Below are 17,101 nucleotides of genomic sequence, written 5' to 3'. Positions count from 1 at the left end.
TATTCAAAGTCCTTACTAATAATTCTCTGCACTGTCTCCGATATCATGGCTTTTATCCATTCATTACTGGATTTTAGATCTTATTAACTCATGTCAGTATGGGATCTCACTTGAAACCACTTCCCCCCTTTAGGGTGTACCCATGTCACTATCTGTTTGTGTTTTACCGTACGCCTTTATTTCCAATTTTCCAATACATATGATTCTTTTCCAACACATTTGATATACTGCACCATATCTATGACTTTATTTATATCATCTATACCTTTGGTTTCCCATGTACGACAGCTTAACATAATTGTGAGGTCTTAATCCAGTCTAATTATTGGTACTCAAGTCATGTCGCAATTTATTCGAAGCCACTTTCCATTCATTTTGATCAATAACTAGCTAGTGCTTATATTTATTTCCAATTCTTAAATAGGCAGTATTTACATTCCGACGTTTAGTGTCCCAAGCTTTATCATAGCCCTAGTCTTATCCTAGTGGGTACCACTAGTCCCTTTAATAGATTCGCAGTGCATTAGTCTTTTTGCAAAGCTACATCCCCTATCTCAAAGGATCTTATCATCTTTCATGGTGGAGGCACGTTTCCACAATACTTTTTTATACCAATAATGCCACGCACAGCCAATGTATACATACATCTATATCATCTCAAATCACAGCCACACAGGGCTTCCCAAAGGGTCATCCATCCTAGTACTACTCTCGCCCAAGCACACTTAACTTCGAAGTTCTGATGGGATCTGGTGCATTAGTGCTGGTATGATTGCATCCTTCCCTGTGGGATGCATAACTACCAATGAAGATGATGACCCAGCAGCTGGTCCAGTAGACCATACATTAGCCACTTTCTCATTGGACTTACTTATTTTCCTAACGATCCTTGTTATATTCATATCTTATCCTGTTCGTATTTCGCCCCATAGTATAACACTTCTTAACCTTTTTCACGATCCTTACCATGGGTTACTTACCCTTCTTAGTTAGTCTTATTCCTGTGTATCAATTCTGTCGGTGCCTCAATATATCATTCTATCCATAACTACCAGTCTTCTCTAAATCATTTTCCTAGGGTCACCAGTCTTTTCCAACTTCGGTTTACCATATCAATATCGACCTCCTAGTTTCTATTGCCGTCAATTCAGCAATTACCTTATTTCTTGAGGTCATCCATACTCGTGGTTTAGCCAAATTTCATCATTATTGTGGGCACAACCTTTTAAGACATACTACGTCCCTATATCTCATTCTCTTTTTATTTCTAGGAAATTTTGGGCAGAGTTTCCTCTATATTTCTTTACTATGTCATGATCAAATCGATTAAACTTCTATGCTTCAGTTCCATATGTCATTCATATGCATGCATGATTCATGAAAAAGATTTCTCTCAAGTTGTATGAATTTTTTAAAAGGTCATCATATCCATGTCGGATTTCTAAATCCTTTTGCCATGTCATTCCTGTATTAGTTGAATCTCATTCGTGAACGGATATTTTCAAGGGAGAGATATTGTAACATCCCTCAAAATAAAAAAATACTCATTAGTGCCTTAAGAATGCCTTAAAAATAGACCGCTCACGTAACGCATTATCCTTAATCTTTTTGGAAAATCCAAATTTAGAATATTGACCAGGGGGTCAAAACCTGCAGGAAAATGGTCTCGATGGATTTTTAGGACCCGTAGATCGGAAGAAGGATTTTCGAAGAAACCACAAAACAGTGTGGTCCACGGCAGGACCGCATTGCGGACCTAGGACAGTTTTCCAGCTGAGTTGATTGCGACAGGTCTACGTTCCAGACCTGGGAAGCAATTCTGTCCGAATTGAGTTTTTTTAAAGGGGAGTTTTAGACTTTTCTCAAATTATTAGTTAATGAACCTAGACGTTTTTAGGGCCTAATTCAACTCTATAAATTAACCTAAACCTCTAATTCTATTCATTCTTCTACAATTCATCTATCAAATATTTCTCTCTCAACAAAAAGGCTCTCAAGGGTTTTTATTGAAGATTTCAAGCAAATTCACTCAATTTCTCCATCAAAATTCTCAAGTTCTTCCAAATTAATTGGTGTTCCCACTGAAGATATGTGGGTATTGATTCATAGATCCTTTCATCCATGAAGGCCAATCAATTTTTCAAGGTTTTCAATCAAATTAAAGTATGGTATTTTATGGGTTTTGTGATCTCTATTCCAATTTCATGAATTTTAATTTAAAATATGGTGATGATTCTATTTTGATATAAATTGATGGTTATTGAATTAAATTAAAGTGTTTTTCCATAAATTCTCCTATTTTGATTTCTAGGGTTCATTATGTAAGTTATGAGTATTTTGATTTATACTTCTAAAATATATTATCTATATGAATTATGTATGGGTTGATATAAAGTTTATGACCATGCATATATTCAAGTTAATTTCATGATTTTCAAGTTAATTGATCATGCATTCATGTCATACCCTAATTTCAATTGATTATGTGTCCAAGTTTTACCCTAATTTTCAAGTATGAATCATGTGTATGTATGTATGATTTGTAATGTGGAAGAACAATACCCACATTGCACTTATGTTATAAAAATGAGCTACTCTATGATTTCAAGCCTATGATCAAGATTATGATATATGAAATTATGATATTATGTTATGTATGTATTCCGTGAGATTTAACTTACCACCGAATGTGGACTTGAGGTGGGGGCTCGAATCAAGGAGTCCTTATATAAAGTCTCTTGTCTTATAACTACGCACCACCGTAGGGTTGCCTTTTGGCCTAGCTAGTGGATCCACAAATAGCACATTTTCATGATTAGGAGTCTACCTTGGCAAAGTAGCCTCCCCCTTCTCGATGTGGGGATCATCGAATTCCATGTTATAGCTCGCATAGTTTTATTGTCATTTATGGTTCCTATCCCACATATATATGATCTCTTAAGTATGTTATCATTTTGAATTTATGTTTTGAAATGCTTTGGTCAATATAATTTTTTTATGACTTTACGTATTCCATCTTTTCATTTGATTTACTTGACGTTTGCATTCCATAATTTACGTTGCATGTCACGCCCTCATACTTAGTACATTCCAATGTACTAATGCATACTTTTTATCTACATTGTCTCATAATGTAGGGGTTTAGGTTGAAGATCCTAATCTTCCATGTAATAGTAGGTGTTATCCATCTGATGGTGTTGTGGTGAGTCCTCATTGACTTGGGACTAGTTTCAAGTTACTTATTATTTTCTTTTCAAAAGACTTTTGTTTATGTCGTGTATTAAGGGTGAGCTAAGGACATATCTTAGCCCCCGCCCACACTCATATTTAGAGGTATCTAGTTGGACATATGTTTGAGTTTATATTGTCATAAGACATTTTTAGATTTCTATTCATGTTTTAGACTCTTGTATGATGTTTATGCTTTTATATTTTACCTTTGTGTTCTTATGATATGTACAAATGGCTTGGTTGGAGCCCTTCGGGGTTTTGATCATTGTGTTACGACTAGGTCCTAGGTTGGGTCATGACACTTATAAGGAAATTCCAATTGAGATCTTAGACCGGGAAGTTGAGAAATAAAGAAGTGGCTTTAGTTAAAGTCTTATGGAGGAACAACAGGTTGAGGGCGCTTCATTGGAAGCGGAAGCTGATATGATGACCTGATATACTCATCTCTTTTGTTTCATTCTTAGTTGAGGTATTTAATTCTTCATAATCCATTCAGCCCAAATAATGTGTATCAGTCATTCATATGTTTTCATATGCATTCATGTTTAGAAAATAGATTTAAAGTCACGTTTTAACTTGAGACTGATTATTTCATTATTTATGCACTATCGAGATATTTTGCATTCATGTTGGGCTGTTAAGTTCCCTTCCTATACCATTTATGATAGTTTGAGTCCTATTAGAGGATAAATTTTCCCAAGGGGGAGATATTATAACACCCAGAAGTTGGAAAGTCAGGAAACAAGGTTCAAAAGAAGTTTCCAAGAAAAATCTCAGTTTTTAGCATCAGATGATCCTTCATGAGACTCTTCATGGCCCGTATTTCTCTCCAAAATGCTTCATGGATCGTTTTACGTCTCGTGATGTGTACCACATGTCGTGGTGGGGTCTATGAAACCCAACTCCCAAGCCCCTATCCGGGTGCCTATCATGCGAAGGCACCACTTGCCGTAGTGACGTTCGTGAAGTCCTACCCCCTAAAAAGCCTTATTTCCCAGAACTCAAGTCCAAGACCACGATCACCATCATGACTTGTGATAAGGTTCACAGACCGAGGTAAGTATCTCATCCAGGTACCGTTTTAGTTTTAAGTTAGGGGTATTTTGGTCTTTCTCTATGTTTTCATTAATAAATATGGATAGTTTTGTTGCGTTTATTATAACCTATTAACTATCATAAGTCCTCCTAACCCTCTCATTCTCTCCCTAACTCTCTAAATCAAAATCTTCTCGTTAAAAATATGCTCTCCAAGTCTCCTTCTTCCTCATGTCAATTCTAAGAATTTCTTCAAGTTCAGGCCTCAATTCTCTGCAATTTAGGGTTCCTAAAGGTCAAGGTATGTGGGATTTTATCTTTGGTACCCTTTCATCCATGGAATTCAAAAGTTTTCTTCTAAAATCTCTTATGATTTCTTCTTTGAAAATTCCTAATTTCATGATTTGCAATGGGTCTTCTTAATTATGATATATTTCAATGATATTAGCATAATTGTGCATTATTGACAAGGCATTGCATGATTTCAAGATGAATTTCGAAGACTTATTCTATATGTTAGTTCCAAGCATGATTTATGAGTTGTCATCATTTGCAAGTTATTTAAATGAAAGCTTTATGAATGATGTTCAAAGATGCTTCAAGCAAAGAAAGTATGAATGATGTTTCAATGATTCTATAAGAAAAGTTAAGGTGTAATAAGGACAATTCTTACACTATCATGTTAAAAGTGGTCATAAGGACAATTCTCACCAATTCAAGGATTCTATATGAATCAAGCAAGTTAATTAGCTATTCTTATAATTTTACTATGATGAAGTAGATAGATGAGCTACTCTTATATTATCTTTATAGAGATGACTTGATATCTATTATTATATTTCTAAATGATGTTAATGACTATATTTTCATGAAAGTTTCATTGGAATAATGACTTAGCACCGAGAGGACTTTAAGATGGGGTTTGGTTCGGTAGACATTGTAGTTGCCTAAGGGAATTCTAGTAGCAACTGTTTCTACCAAAGCCCACACAAGTGTATGCGATCTCACAAGTAGAAAAATAAATCTTTTCAGAGCCTTATTATCGAACCCAAAGGACTTTAATGAGGCTCTTGTTAACTTTGCAATGAATAAATTACTTGTGTGTGTTGAAAAGAGTTGAGTTTTGTATTTCTAATTCTAAACTATTGTAAACACTATAAAAATTATTCAATGATTTTACTGAGATTTAATCAAATTAAAAATAAATTCCAGGGTTGTAGCATGTATATACTTCGGGCCGTATACTCTTTACTTTTGTCACGACCCAACTCCCTAGGCTGTGACTGGGGTCCGACCTGGACCCCCATATACATAAATCTCAACTATAAGAACAATACACAAGAATCCAGAAGGTGATAGCAAATTCATCTACATATAGACTCTTTCATTTCCACCATGTCATTCAAGGGCCGACAAGGCTGCCTTAACATAATAACATTTATAATATGCCATATAGGCACAACTGAATCAAACTCGTAAACAACCCACCTACATATGTCTACAGACCTCTAAGAATATTAACAGTGACATATGGTGGGACAGGGCCCCCGTAGTACCCCTAAATAAACAACCATATACATTATACGATCAGCACCAAAAGCTTGGCTCCGGAATAGTGGAGCACTTCCGATATAGCTAAGTGGGAGTCCTAAGCTGGTGGATCTCCAAAGTAAGCATCTGTACCTGCGGACATGAAATGCAGCCCCCCCTCGAAGAAAGAGAGGTCAGTACGATATAGATACTGAGTATGTAAAACATAACACCTGATAGCTGAGACCATAACTGAAATAAGGATGCAGGGGACAACTGTATTAATTAACCCATTACCGTGCCTGCATCTTATGTAGTAAAATCATTTTCATCATAATATCATATCATCATCTTTTTTCATCATATATATCTCTTCATCGTGTCATCGTATAAGGCATCATACCATCGTACATGGCATAGCCTCATCGTATATATATCATAACATATCTGGCCCATTATGGGGTTCGGTGTCATAAATGTATTATTATATTTGCACATGTATGCCTACCTACGGTATCCGGCCATTTAGTGAGGGACTCGGTGAGGAGAGTAGCGTACATCTATAGCGTACCCGCGTCGTATATATATATATATACCATACCCAGCCATCTAGTGAGGGACTAAGTGTTCCTTCCTTATATCACCATATACCGTACCCAAAGCATTATAGACTGGTGTCATAATCATTATATTTTATCCGGACCAGGATATAGTGAATACTCATATTATTTTCGCATCATTATATCATCATATCATCATATATAGCATCCCATCCTTATACGTGGTATCACCCATCACGTCACGGTAGCATACCGCAACCGGCTCGGGACTCGATGAAAGAAGTTGTAAAGCTGCGCACTATATTAGGCCCGGCCCCTTATGGGACTCGGTGAAAGAAGGTTACCATATGCACGAGTAGAGTAGTGAAAAACCATATGCAACTAAATCATCTCCTAAGACTCAATGAAACACTCAAGTGAACCGTCACTTGAAGACCAGGAAAGTAATTCTCCGAGGTACCCTTTAGATATTATTAGGGATTACATCAATTAAGGCCTCAGGATCTATAGGCATGTACCAAGATAATGCCACACAATTTATGCAATCAAAGACACAACTTATGCAATCATACACATAGCTTATGCAATGCAAGATACAATTTATGAAATTAGAGATATTTATCCTCTCAGAGCCTTTTAGAATAGGAGCTTATATCTCCACTTACTATTCAACATATATATGGCTCAAGAGTAGTAATTTAACTACTTTAGGACCGTTAGTATTCAGAAGTTACTATGAGTCACGAATTATATTCGGAACCTATAAATAGAATTACCTCTAAACTCATATCAGACATGATTTCACATACCTTAAGCAATTTCAACGAAAGAAAGAGATAGGCCTTATATGTACTACTCGTCATCCTACAGAAGACTTGAAAGGCGACGAGTCAACTTAGTGCAGGAGTTCTAATATCCAGAAGTGAACAAGGGTATTGACTCATACTCAGAGCTTTATGAATGGAATAACTCTCAAGTTTTGTATAAATATAACTTAAGTCTAAGACATGCCAAAAGAAAAGAAAGGGTAAGCTTCACATACTTTCTGTGGATTAACTGTAACCTAGATCACCTCGTTATCTACTTAACCTATTAATATGAGAGTAATACTAAGGTTAATAAAATTTCACTTTCCAATTTCCAACTCTACAACCAAGTACCCATAGGAATCATTTCCGTATCCAATACCCTCGACTAGTTTATTACTAGTTCCGAAGTTACCAAAAATTGAGTAGCATTTCCCCTATAACTTTAACATCCCTGATATTTCAACTCGACCACCATGTCAAAAACCATACCAAAAAAACAACCAGCAAAATATACACAAGTAAATTACTTCAACATTACATAATATAAACTCCAAACAACTCGCCTGAAGCTACGATATCAAAATAGAGTTTTTAATCTTTATTTCGCAAAACCTTTAACAGTACGAAATGGAGGGTTGTGTGGATGAAACCACCAATACCCAAACCCCTTTTAGATAACTTTCCAGCCCTGCAACACTCCATCCAACCACTACAACTACAGCACCACAATTCAGTTTGTTTATAACATCCAGAATCCTTATGCAATTTTTCCACTTCCAACCTTATTTAAGACATGTAATATACTTTATAACATCATCATTAACTCCAATTTGAAAGGAAAAACCTTATCTTGCCTGAAACTCGTCAAACCTTTGTGGCTTCTTGCTAACATTTTGGTGCTGCTCCAAACCATAAATTTACATTACTAACATCTTTATAACATCATGGTATACCCTAGATAATTAATTTATAGAACAAAATAGGAGGCTTACCTTTCTTTCTCCATGGCCGAACCTACTCTCTCTCAAGTTCTAGATTTTTCTCCTCTTGTTTCTTTCTCTAGAAGTCTCTTGACTAGGGAAATAAATGACTTTCTTGTAGATAAGAATGAGTCATAACATATATATATATAGTCTACTTTAGGGGGTAACACGTGTCAACCCCTAAGTGGTGACACATGTCAAGCCCTAAGTAGTGACATGTGTCAAGCCCTCATTAGACCAGCACATCCCTTCCTCCTACCATAGGCTGTAATGTACAAGGTGGGGTCTACCCCTTGCTCCTACTGATGCCATGTGGCACTCTCTCATGCTTCCACGTGTTACTCTTTTTTCCTCCTCATGGGTTCATAATCTCGTCTTACTTTACGAACCTATGTAATCCTTGCTACCTAAACTTGGTATGTACTCAAGTAGCTTAAGTATGTAAGATTTTCAAGTTAGTAGCTTACATAAGTAAGTCGAGTCCTACGACTCATTATTTGGTCTCCAACTTCTTCCGGATTCTTACAACGCTATTTCCAATCTTCTCTATCATGATGTGTCATATTTTCCCCTCCTTAGAGTTATTTGATAGCATTATGGGCAATCCGGCTCCCATGGTAACTTCTAAGAAGCTTGAGAATCTTTAAGAAACTTAAGAATCTTTCCAAAAACTTAAGAACCTTTCAAGATACTTAAAAAGCTTAAGAACCTTCAAAGGTATAAAAGTACGGGGTGTAACATCCTTTCCCCCTTCAGAACATTCGTCCTTGAATGTGAACCAAAACACTCCTCAAGATCTTATACCGACTATATAGAGAGTTTCTCTATTCTATCACAATAACACATACTTTCACCGAGCAATCAATATCAGAGTTCCAAAGGTTGGGATTACCTATAGATGTAGAGAATAGGTACGGATATTTGTGCTTCATTTCCCTTTCAGCTCCCCAGGTCATTTCTTCGCGACTCTCGTTTTGCCATAACACCTTGACGGAAGCTACGTCCTTAATTTACCACCCCTTACTCCACCAATCTAGGATGGTGACCTGTTGCTTCTCATAGGAAAACTCCTCTATGACCTGGATATCCTTTGCGGAATATACTTGGGACGGATCACCAACACACTTGCGAAACATCGATACTTGGAAGACTGGATGTACTGCTTCTGGATCCGCTGGTAAGTCCAACTCACAGGCAACCTTGTCTATTCAGCAGAGGGTCCAATAAGAGCCGATGCATCTCGGACTAAGGTCCTCTTTCTTGTTGGCTCTCATTACTTTATCTGTGGATGACACTTTTGAGAGTGCTTAATTATAACTTGAAACTCTAGATATCGATGTCGATTATCTGCATATGATTTTTGTCAACTCAGAGCTGCTAATAATCTCTCTCGAATAAGCCTCACCTTTTATACCACTTATTGAACCTTATCTGGGCGTATTAGTTGCGCTTTACTACCATCAAACCAATCAATTGGCAACCTACACTTCCGCCATAACAAGTCTCATATGGGGCCATCTGGATACTAGAATGATAGTTAATATCGTAAGTACTTTTGATAGGTGGTAGGAAATTGTCCGAGCTACCTTTAGAGTCAACTATATAGGACCGCAACATATCATCTAATATTTATCTAGTAAGATTAGTCTGTCCATCAGTCTGAGGGTAAAATGGTGTAAGAAGACCTATCTGTCTTCCCAATCTCTTCGTAAACTGATCTTCGATAGTTAACTGTAACTTGGGCTCCTTCGTCTAGGACAATAGCTTATGGGAACTCCGTAAGTTCCTACCACCCTCTTGACCTATAATTTCACACCATCTTGGCTGAGCAGGTAGTCTTTGATTGGAGGAATATGGGTTGTTCTTGTTAATATACAGATAACATTACATATAGAATTATCTATCCAGGGAGTGCAAACTGAGTCTTGTAGCCAAGGTCGTGTTGTGGAATCTTCGACCTCGTATATTACTTCTTACCTTCTTTAGATGACATCAATTGGTACCCTAACCTTTTTAGGTTTTTACTTTTTGCCCATTAGAGTTGGCTACCAAGTTTTGTTGAAGTCCCCTCACACAATGACCTATATAGCCATTCCGTGGTTTTCCTATCATTAACTAGTATTATGTTGAAGAACTATGGCATACAAGTGCGCCATCTATTAGTAATCGACTAATCCTTTTTTTTTGCTTAAGCTCTTTTACAATTCCCTTACCGTAACTTATAACACTCTAGGTACATAATCTCATGTCATTGCTCTTGTGCGATCATAATAGCACTAACACACCTGATCCCACCTAAATTCTGAAGTTAAACGTGCTTGGGCGAGAGTAGTACTAGGATGGGTGACCCCCCTGGGAAGTCCTCGTGTCATGTTCCATTGCAATCCTTGTGATAATGTTCGAAGGCACTCAACCTAGCCCAAGATTTACCTTAGCATCTTCTCGCTAGTCTTCATGCTTCACCTTGCCCTCTTCGCCTCTGTCTTACACTCGACATCAGGATAGATTGTTGGTTCAACCATGGCTAGGTCCTATTTTTCCCTTAGTACTCACCCCATCTTGGTAGTTTGGTCTAACCCATCTTGACATCTCTCTGTAATGTATCCAAAATATCTTATCTCCTTTTCTTGTGTACTTTTCACTTGACCCTATACTCAACATATATATATCCATAGGTTGCATAACCATTCTGATACAACCTGTACAAGATAGACATAATCTTTTCATTTCCCGACCTATCTTGCTTTACATATTGACTTCACACTAGAACTTGTTCGCGTCAATGCTATTTTGTCCTACTCTTTTCTTTTCTTCGTTTACGTACTTATTGGTCTCCTCATTTTCTACCATAAGAGATTTTTCTATTCTTTCTCCTTGCTACTTGAATGTCACCATATCAGCAGCCAATGATGTTGTTGCCATCTCTTAATCTTTTCCTAAACACGACCCTACTACCCTTTACACGATCCTTAGTTTGCTCAGTCCTACTCTCTTATCGTATTCACCCCTTTTTGTAGGCACCCATGATTCTTCACATGATCTCAGATACCGCGGCTTCTATATATTTATTGTTGGACTTGAGCTCTTGCTAACTCGTACTAGTATGGGATCTCTCTTGAAATTTAAGCGGTCCTGTCAACATATGACAGTGTTAATTGATTTTCTCTTACGCTTGTATTTCTCTTATCCACTTCCTCTCTTTAGGGTGTACCCATGTCATCCTCTATTTATTTTCAACTATTCATATGCATATAATTTTGTTCCAACACATTTGACATACTGCAAAATGTCTACACCTTCTGTTCACTCATCTATACTTTAGGTTGCCCATATAAGAAACCTTAATACAACTATGGAATACTTAGAATTCTCGATAAATAGTACACAATCTAGTCCAACTACTGGTACTCGAGTCATATAACTAATGTAGTAGCTTAGTCGAAGCCGTATTTTCTTCATCCCAATCAGTACGTCACTAATGCTTATAATCATGTCCAATTCTCCATTCAGGGTTACTTATACTCTAATGACATGTGTTTCTAGCTTTTCTATAACACTATCTTCATCCCATTGAATACCACTTGTTCCTCTTAATGGACTCACAATGCATCAATGATCTTGCAGAGCTACCTCCCTCATCCTTGAGGGGTCTTACTATTTTCCATGGTGGAGGTACATATACACAATACCCCTTTCTGTTTCATGCGCTTTCATCCTTATCGTGTACTCGATGCTAACTCCTAATATTACTCACAATCACATTCTTTAGTTACTTCGTTACTAGTACCTACGTACTTCCATGAAGATCCTCATTATATTCACACTATATTTTGCTCATGGTTAATCCTGGAGGGTAATATTTCTTGACCTTTATTCACGATCCTTACACTGGACTAATTCTACCTTGTGGAGAAAGCGTACTTAACCACCTTATCCTTCCTCATCATTCTCATCCTTAATACCTTATAGGTAGTCTTAAGATGTTCATATCCATCATCATTCTTCTCAACATATCAATATAAACCTTCTAATTACCATCCATAACGCAATTTACTTATTTCACAAAGTTAGTTGTACTCCTAGTTTAGTCAGATCTTATTGTTACCGTGGATACAATCTCTCAAGATATACTACAACCTTATATCTCATTCTCTTTTTATTTCAAAAAAGTTTCGGCAGAGTTTCCTCTATATTCCTTACTATCCTAAACATGCACTCAGTAAATAGCAACAGTTCCTCATAGGGCCAACATATAGATATTCATATCACTGCCACACAAGGCGCCCAATATCAACAATAGTATAAAATAATGGACTTACCTCATATGTCCAACTAGAACTGCAGCCGTTACACTTTCCTGTCTACTTTTCCCTTCAATCTTTGACTTTACATTTTAATCTTCTTACCTTATCCAGCATGCCTCCTTCACACCATTACTTACCTGTATACTGGGTAGCTTCTAATATCATCCGTCATTTTCTTCTGTCAATGTCATTCTTCAGCTTAAACAAAAAGTTAGAAAAAGGAATTTCATGTCCTATGGCTAGGCTCTATTGCACGATCTTAGATATAAAGGAAAGGTGACATCCTAAATGCCCTGTAGCCTCCTTTTTATAGATGTGGCATGCAACACACTGATAAAGAAGACTCTACTAGACACGGTCTGTAGACATTCCAAGGAAGGACCGCTCTAATACCACTTCTGTTATAACCTAACTCCATAGGCCGTGACTGGGGCCTGACCTGGACCCCCGTATACATAAATCTCAACTATAAGAACTATACACAAGAATCCAGAGGGTGATAGCAAATTCTTCTGCATATAGCCTCTTTCATTTGCACCATGTCATGCAAGGGACGACAAGGCTGCCTTAACACAATAACATTTATTATGCCATATAGGCACAACTGAATCAAACTCGTAAACAACCCACCTACATATGTCTACAGACCTCTAAGAATATTAACAGTGATATATGGAGGTGCAGGTCCCCCATCGTACCTCTGAATAAACAACCATATATATTATATGATCGCACCAAAAGCTAGGCTCCGGAATAGTGGAGCACTTCTGACATAGCTGAGAGGGAGTCCTAAGCTGGCAGATCTCCAAAGTAAGTATTTGTACCTGTGGGCATAAAATGCCCCCCCCCCCCCCCGAATAAAGGGAGGTCAGGACGATATAGGTACTGATTATGTAAAACATAACACATGATAGCTAAGACCATAACTGAAATCAAGATGCAGAGGATAAGTTTATTAATTAACCCATTACCGTACCTGCATCTTATGCAGTAAAATCATTTTCATCATAATATCATATCATCATCTCTTTTCATCATATATATCACTTCATCGTGTCATCGTATACGGCATCATACCATTGTACATGACATAGCCTCATCGTATATATATCATAACATATCTGGCCCATTATGGGGTTTTGTGTCATAAATGTATCATTATATTTGCACATGCATGCCTACCTACGGTGTCCAACCCTTTAGTGAGGGACTCGGTGAAGAGAGTAGGGTATATCTATAGTGTACTCGCATCGTATATATATATACCGTACCCTTCCGTCTAGTGAGGGACTCGGTATTCCTTCCTTATATCACCATATACCATACCCGACCATTATGGGACTTGGTAGCATAATCATTATATTTTATCTAGCCCGGGATGCGGTGAATACTCATATTGTTGTCGCATCATTATATCGTCACATCATCATATCATCATATATAGCATCCCATCCTCATATGTGGCATCACCTACCACGTCACGGTATCATATCACATCCAGCCTGGGACTTAGTGAAAGAAGTAGTAAAGTTGTGCACGATATTAGGCCCGACCCCATGTGGGATTCGGTGAAAGAGGGGTTACCGTATGCACGAGTAGAGTAGTGAGAAACCATATACAACTAAATTATCTCCTAAGACTCAATAAAACAGTCAAGTGATCCGTCACTTGAAGACCAAGAAAGTAATTCTCTGAGGTACCCTTTAGATGTTGATAGGGATTAAATCAATTAGGGCCTCAGGAACCATAGGCGTGTACCAAGATAATGCCACACAGTTTATGCAATCAAAGACATAACTTATGAAATCAGACACATAGCTTATGCAATTAGAGATACAGCTTATGCAATTAGAGACATTTATCCTCTCAGAGCCTTTCAGAATAGGAGCTAAATATCTCCACTTACTATTAAACATATAGATGGCTTGAGAGTAGTATTTTAACTACTTTAGGACCCTTAGTATTCAGAAGTGACTACGAGTCACGAATTATATCTGGAACCTATAAAAGGAATTACCTCTAAACTCATATCAGACATTATTTCACTTACCTTAAGCGATTTCAACGATAGAAGGAGATAGGCCTTATATGTAGTACTTTTCATCCTAAAAAAGACTAGAAAGGCGATGAGTCCACTCAGTGCAGGAGTTCTAACATACAGAAGTGAACAAGGGTATTGAATCATACTCAGAGCTTTATGAATGCAATGACTCTCAAATTTTGTATATATATAACTTAAGGCTAAGACATGCCAAAAGAAAAGAAAGGGTAAGCTTCACATACCTTTTGTGGATTAACTGTAACCCAGCTCGCCTCGTTATCTCCTTGATCTATTAACATGAGTAATACTAAGGTTAATAACATTTCACTTTCCAATTTCCAACTCTACAACCAAGTACCCATAAGAAGCATTTCCTTATCCAATACCCTGGACTAGTTTGTTACTAGTTCCAAAGTTACCGAAAATTGGGCAGCATTTCCCCTATAATTTTAACATCCCCGAGATTTAAACTCGGCCACCGTGTCAACAACCATACCAAAAACAACAACCATCAGAATATACAAAAGTAAATTACTTCAACATTACACAATACAAACTCCAAACAACTCGCCCAAAGCTACGATAGCAAAATAGAGTTTTTAATCTTTATTTCGTAAAACCTTTAACAATACGAAATGGAGGGTCATATGGATGTAACCAGAAGTACCCACACCCATTTTAGAATACTTTCCATCCTTGCAACATGCCATCCGACCAGCTGCAACTGCAGCACCACAATCGCAACACCCTACGCGACCTCGATTTAGCTATGACGACTTCAATTTAGTTTATTTCTAACATCAAGCATCCTTATGCAATTTTTCCACTTTCAAACATATTTAAGACATTTAATATACCTTATAAAGACATCATAAACTCCAATTTGAAATAAAATACCTTACCTTGCCCAAAACTCGCCAAAACTTGCCATGGAAATTCCTTTAGCGAGACTAAAACTTTGTGGCTGCTTGCTATCATTTTGGTTCTGCTCCAAACCATAAATTTACATTAATAATATATTCATAACATCTTGGTATACCCTACATAATTAATTCACGAAATGAAATCGGAGGCTTACCTTTCTTTCTCCTTGGCCGAACCTACTCTCTCTCAAGTTCTAGATATTTTTTCTCTTCTTTATTTCTATAGAAGTCTCTTGAATAGGGAAATAAATGACTTTCTTGTAGATAAGAATGAGTCATAACATATATATATAGGCTATTTTAGGGGGTGACACATGTCAACCCCTAAGTGGTGGCACATGTCAAGCCCTAAGTGGTGACACGTGTCAAACCCTCATTAGGCCAGCACATCCCTTCCTCTTACCATAGGTTGCACATGGAAGGTGGGGTCCACCCCTTTGCTCCATTTGATTCCATATGTCACTCTCCCTTGCTTCTATGTGGCACTCTCTCATGCTTCCACGTGTCACTCTTTTTACCTCCTCATGGGTTCGTAATCTCATCTTACTTGACAAACCTATGTAATCTTTGCTATGTAAGCTTGGTATGTACTCAAGTAGCTTAAGTATGTAAGATTTCTAAGTTGGTAGCTTACGTAAGTAAGTCAAGTCCTACGACTCATTATTTGGTCTCCAACTTCTTCTGGATTCTTACAACGCTATTTGCAATCTTTCCTATCATGAGGTGTCACATTCTCCCTTCCTTAGAGTTGTTTGATAGTGTTATGGGATATCCAGCTAAGAAGCTTTATTCCTATCATGAGGTGTCACATTCTCCCTTCCTTAGAGTTGTTTGATAGTGTTATGGGATATCCAGCTAAGAAGCTTGAGAATCTTTAAGAAGCTTTAAGAAACTTAAGAATTCTTCCAGAAACTTAAGAACCTTCCAAGGTACAAAGGTATGGGGTGTAATAACTTTTGTGTCCTATGGATCATTTAATTACTTATTTACTGGGTTAATATTACAATCATGGTCTTCCAACCTCTAATTTCCTACCTTTGTGTAACACCCCATAATTATAAGGCAAATAACTCACAAAGCTAAAGACTTATGCACCAAAAATTGTATTTTTGCCTTACGTAGTTGCTTTGTGAGTTGTTGGGAGAATAAGATTTTAAATGAGTGATCATATTGAGTATTACATATAGAATTTTACAATACGTGTTATACCAAAGTAAGAGGCCCAAGGAAATCTTGGAACAATAGTACAAGTTGAAGGTCACGTCACGACGGATTATTTCATATTATCTAATATATAGTTTGACTTGGGAAAGGCATATCTCCTCATATATAAGGAATTAAAAGACCAAATACATATCACATTAAATATAATTGAGTCTAGTTTCCAGTGAAAAAAATTATTTGTCAATACAACTTTAGATTAAAAACTTATGTGTGTTTTATTATGGATTATACAGAGGCCTAAATTGGCCACGCTAGACACGTGACCAACACATGTTAAGTCAGTCTAATGGTTTTAAAAGTGTTATTTATGTATTGAATTCATTAGAGAATGATCCTAAGGCATTTTAAAAGCTTCTCCTTGCTGGTTCTTGAACCTTTCTCCTCTTCTAAACCCCTAGTTGAGAAATCAACCAAAAATTAAGTGTGTTCTTTAACCTTGCTGAGAGTTCACTCAAGTCCCT

The 17,101-nt window shown here is 37.1% G+C and overlaps 2 pseudogenes; one reads left to right on the top strand and one right to left on the bottom strand.

The window, feature by feature from the left end:
- Nucleotides 1-662: 662 nt before the first annotated feature.
- On the bottom strand, nt 663-780 carry LOC129883932 (5S ribosomal RNA; annotated as a pseudogene).
- A 9,625-nt stretch (nt 781-10,405) lies between these two features.
- LOC129883787 (5S ribosomal RNA) lies at nt 10,406-10,525 on the top strand (annotated as a pseudogene).
- Nucleotides 10,526-17,101: the final 6,576 nt, after the last annotated feature.

This window comes from Solanum dulcamara, chromosome 3 (genome assembly GCF_947179165.1).
Source record: "Solanum dulcamara chromosome 3, daSolDulc1.2, whole genome shotgun sequence".
Taxonomy (NCBI): domain Eukaryota; kingdom Viridiplantae; phylum Streptophyta; class Magnoliopsida; order Solanales; family Solanaceae; genus Solanum; species Solanum dulcamara.
The sequence above is the reverse complement of the archived record's forward strand: the minus strand, read 5'-3'. Positions and strand labels throughout refer to the sequence as shown.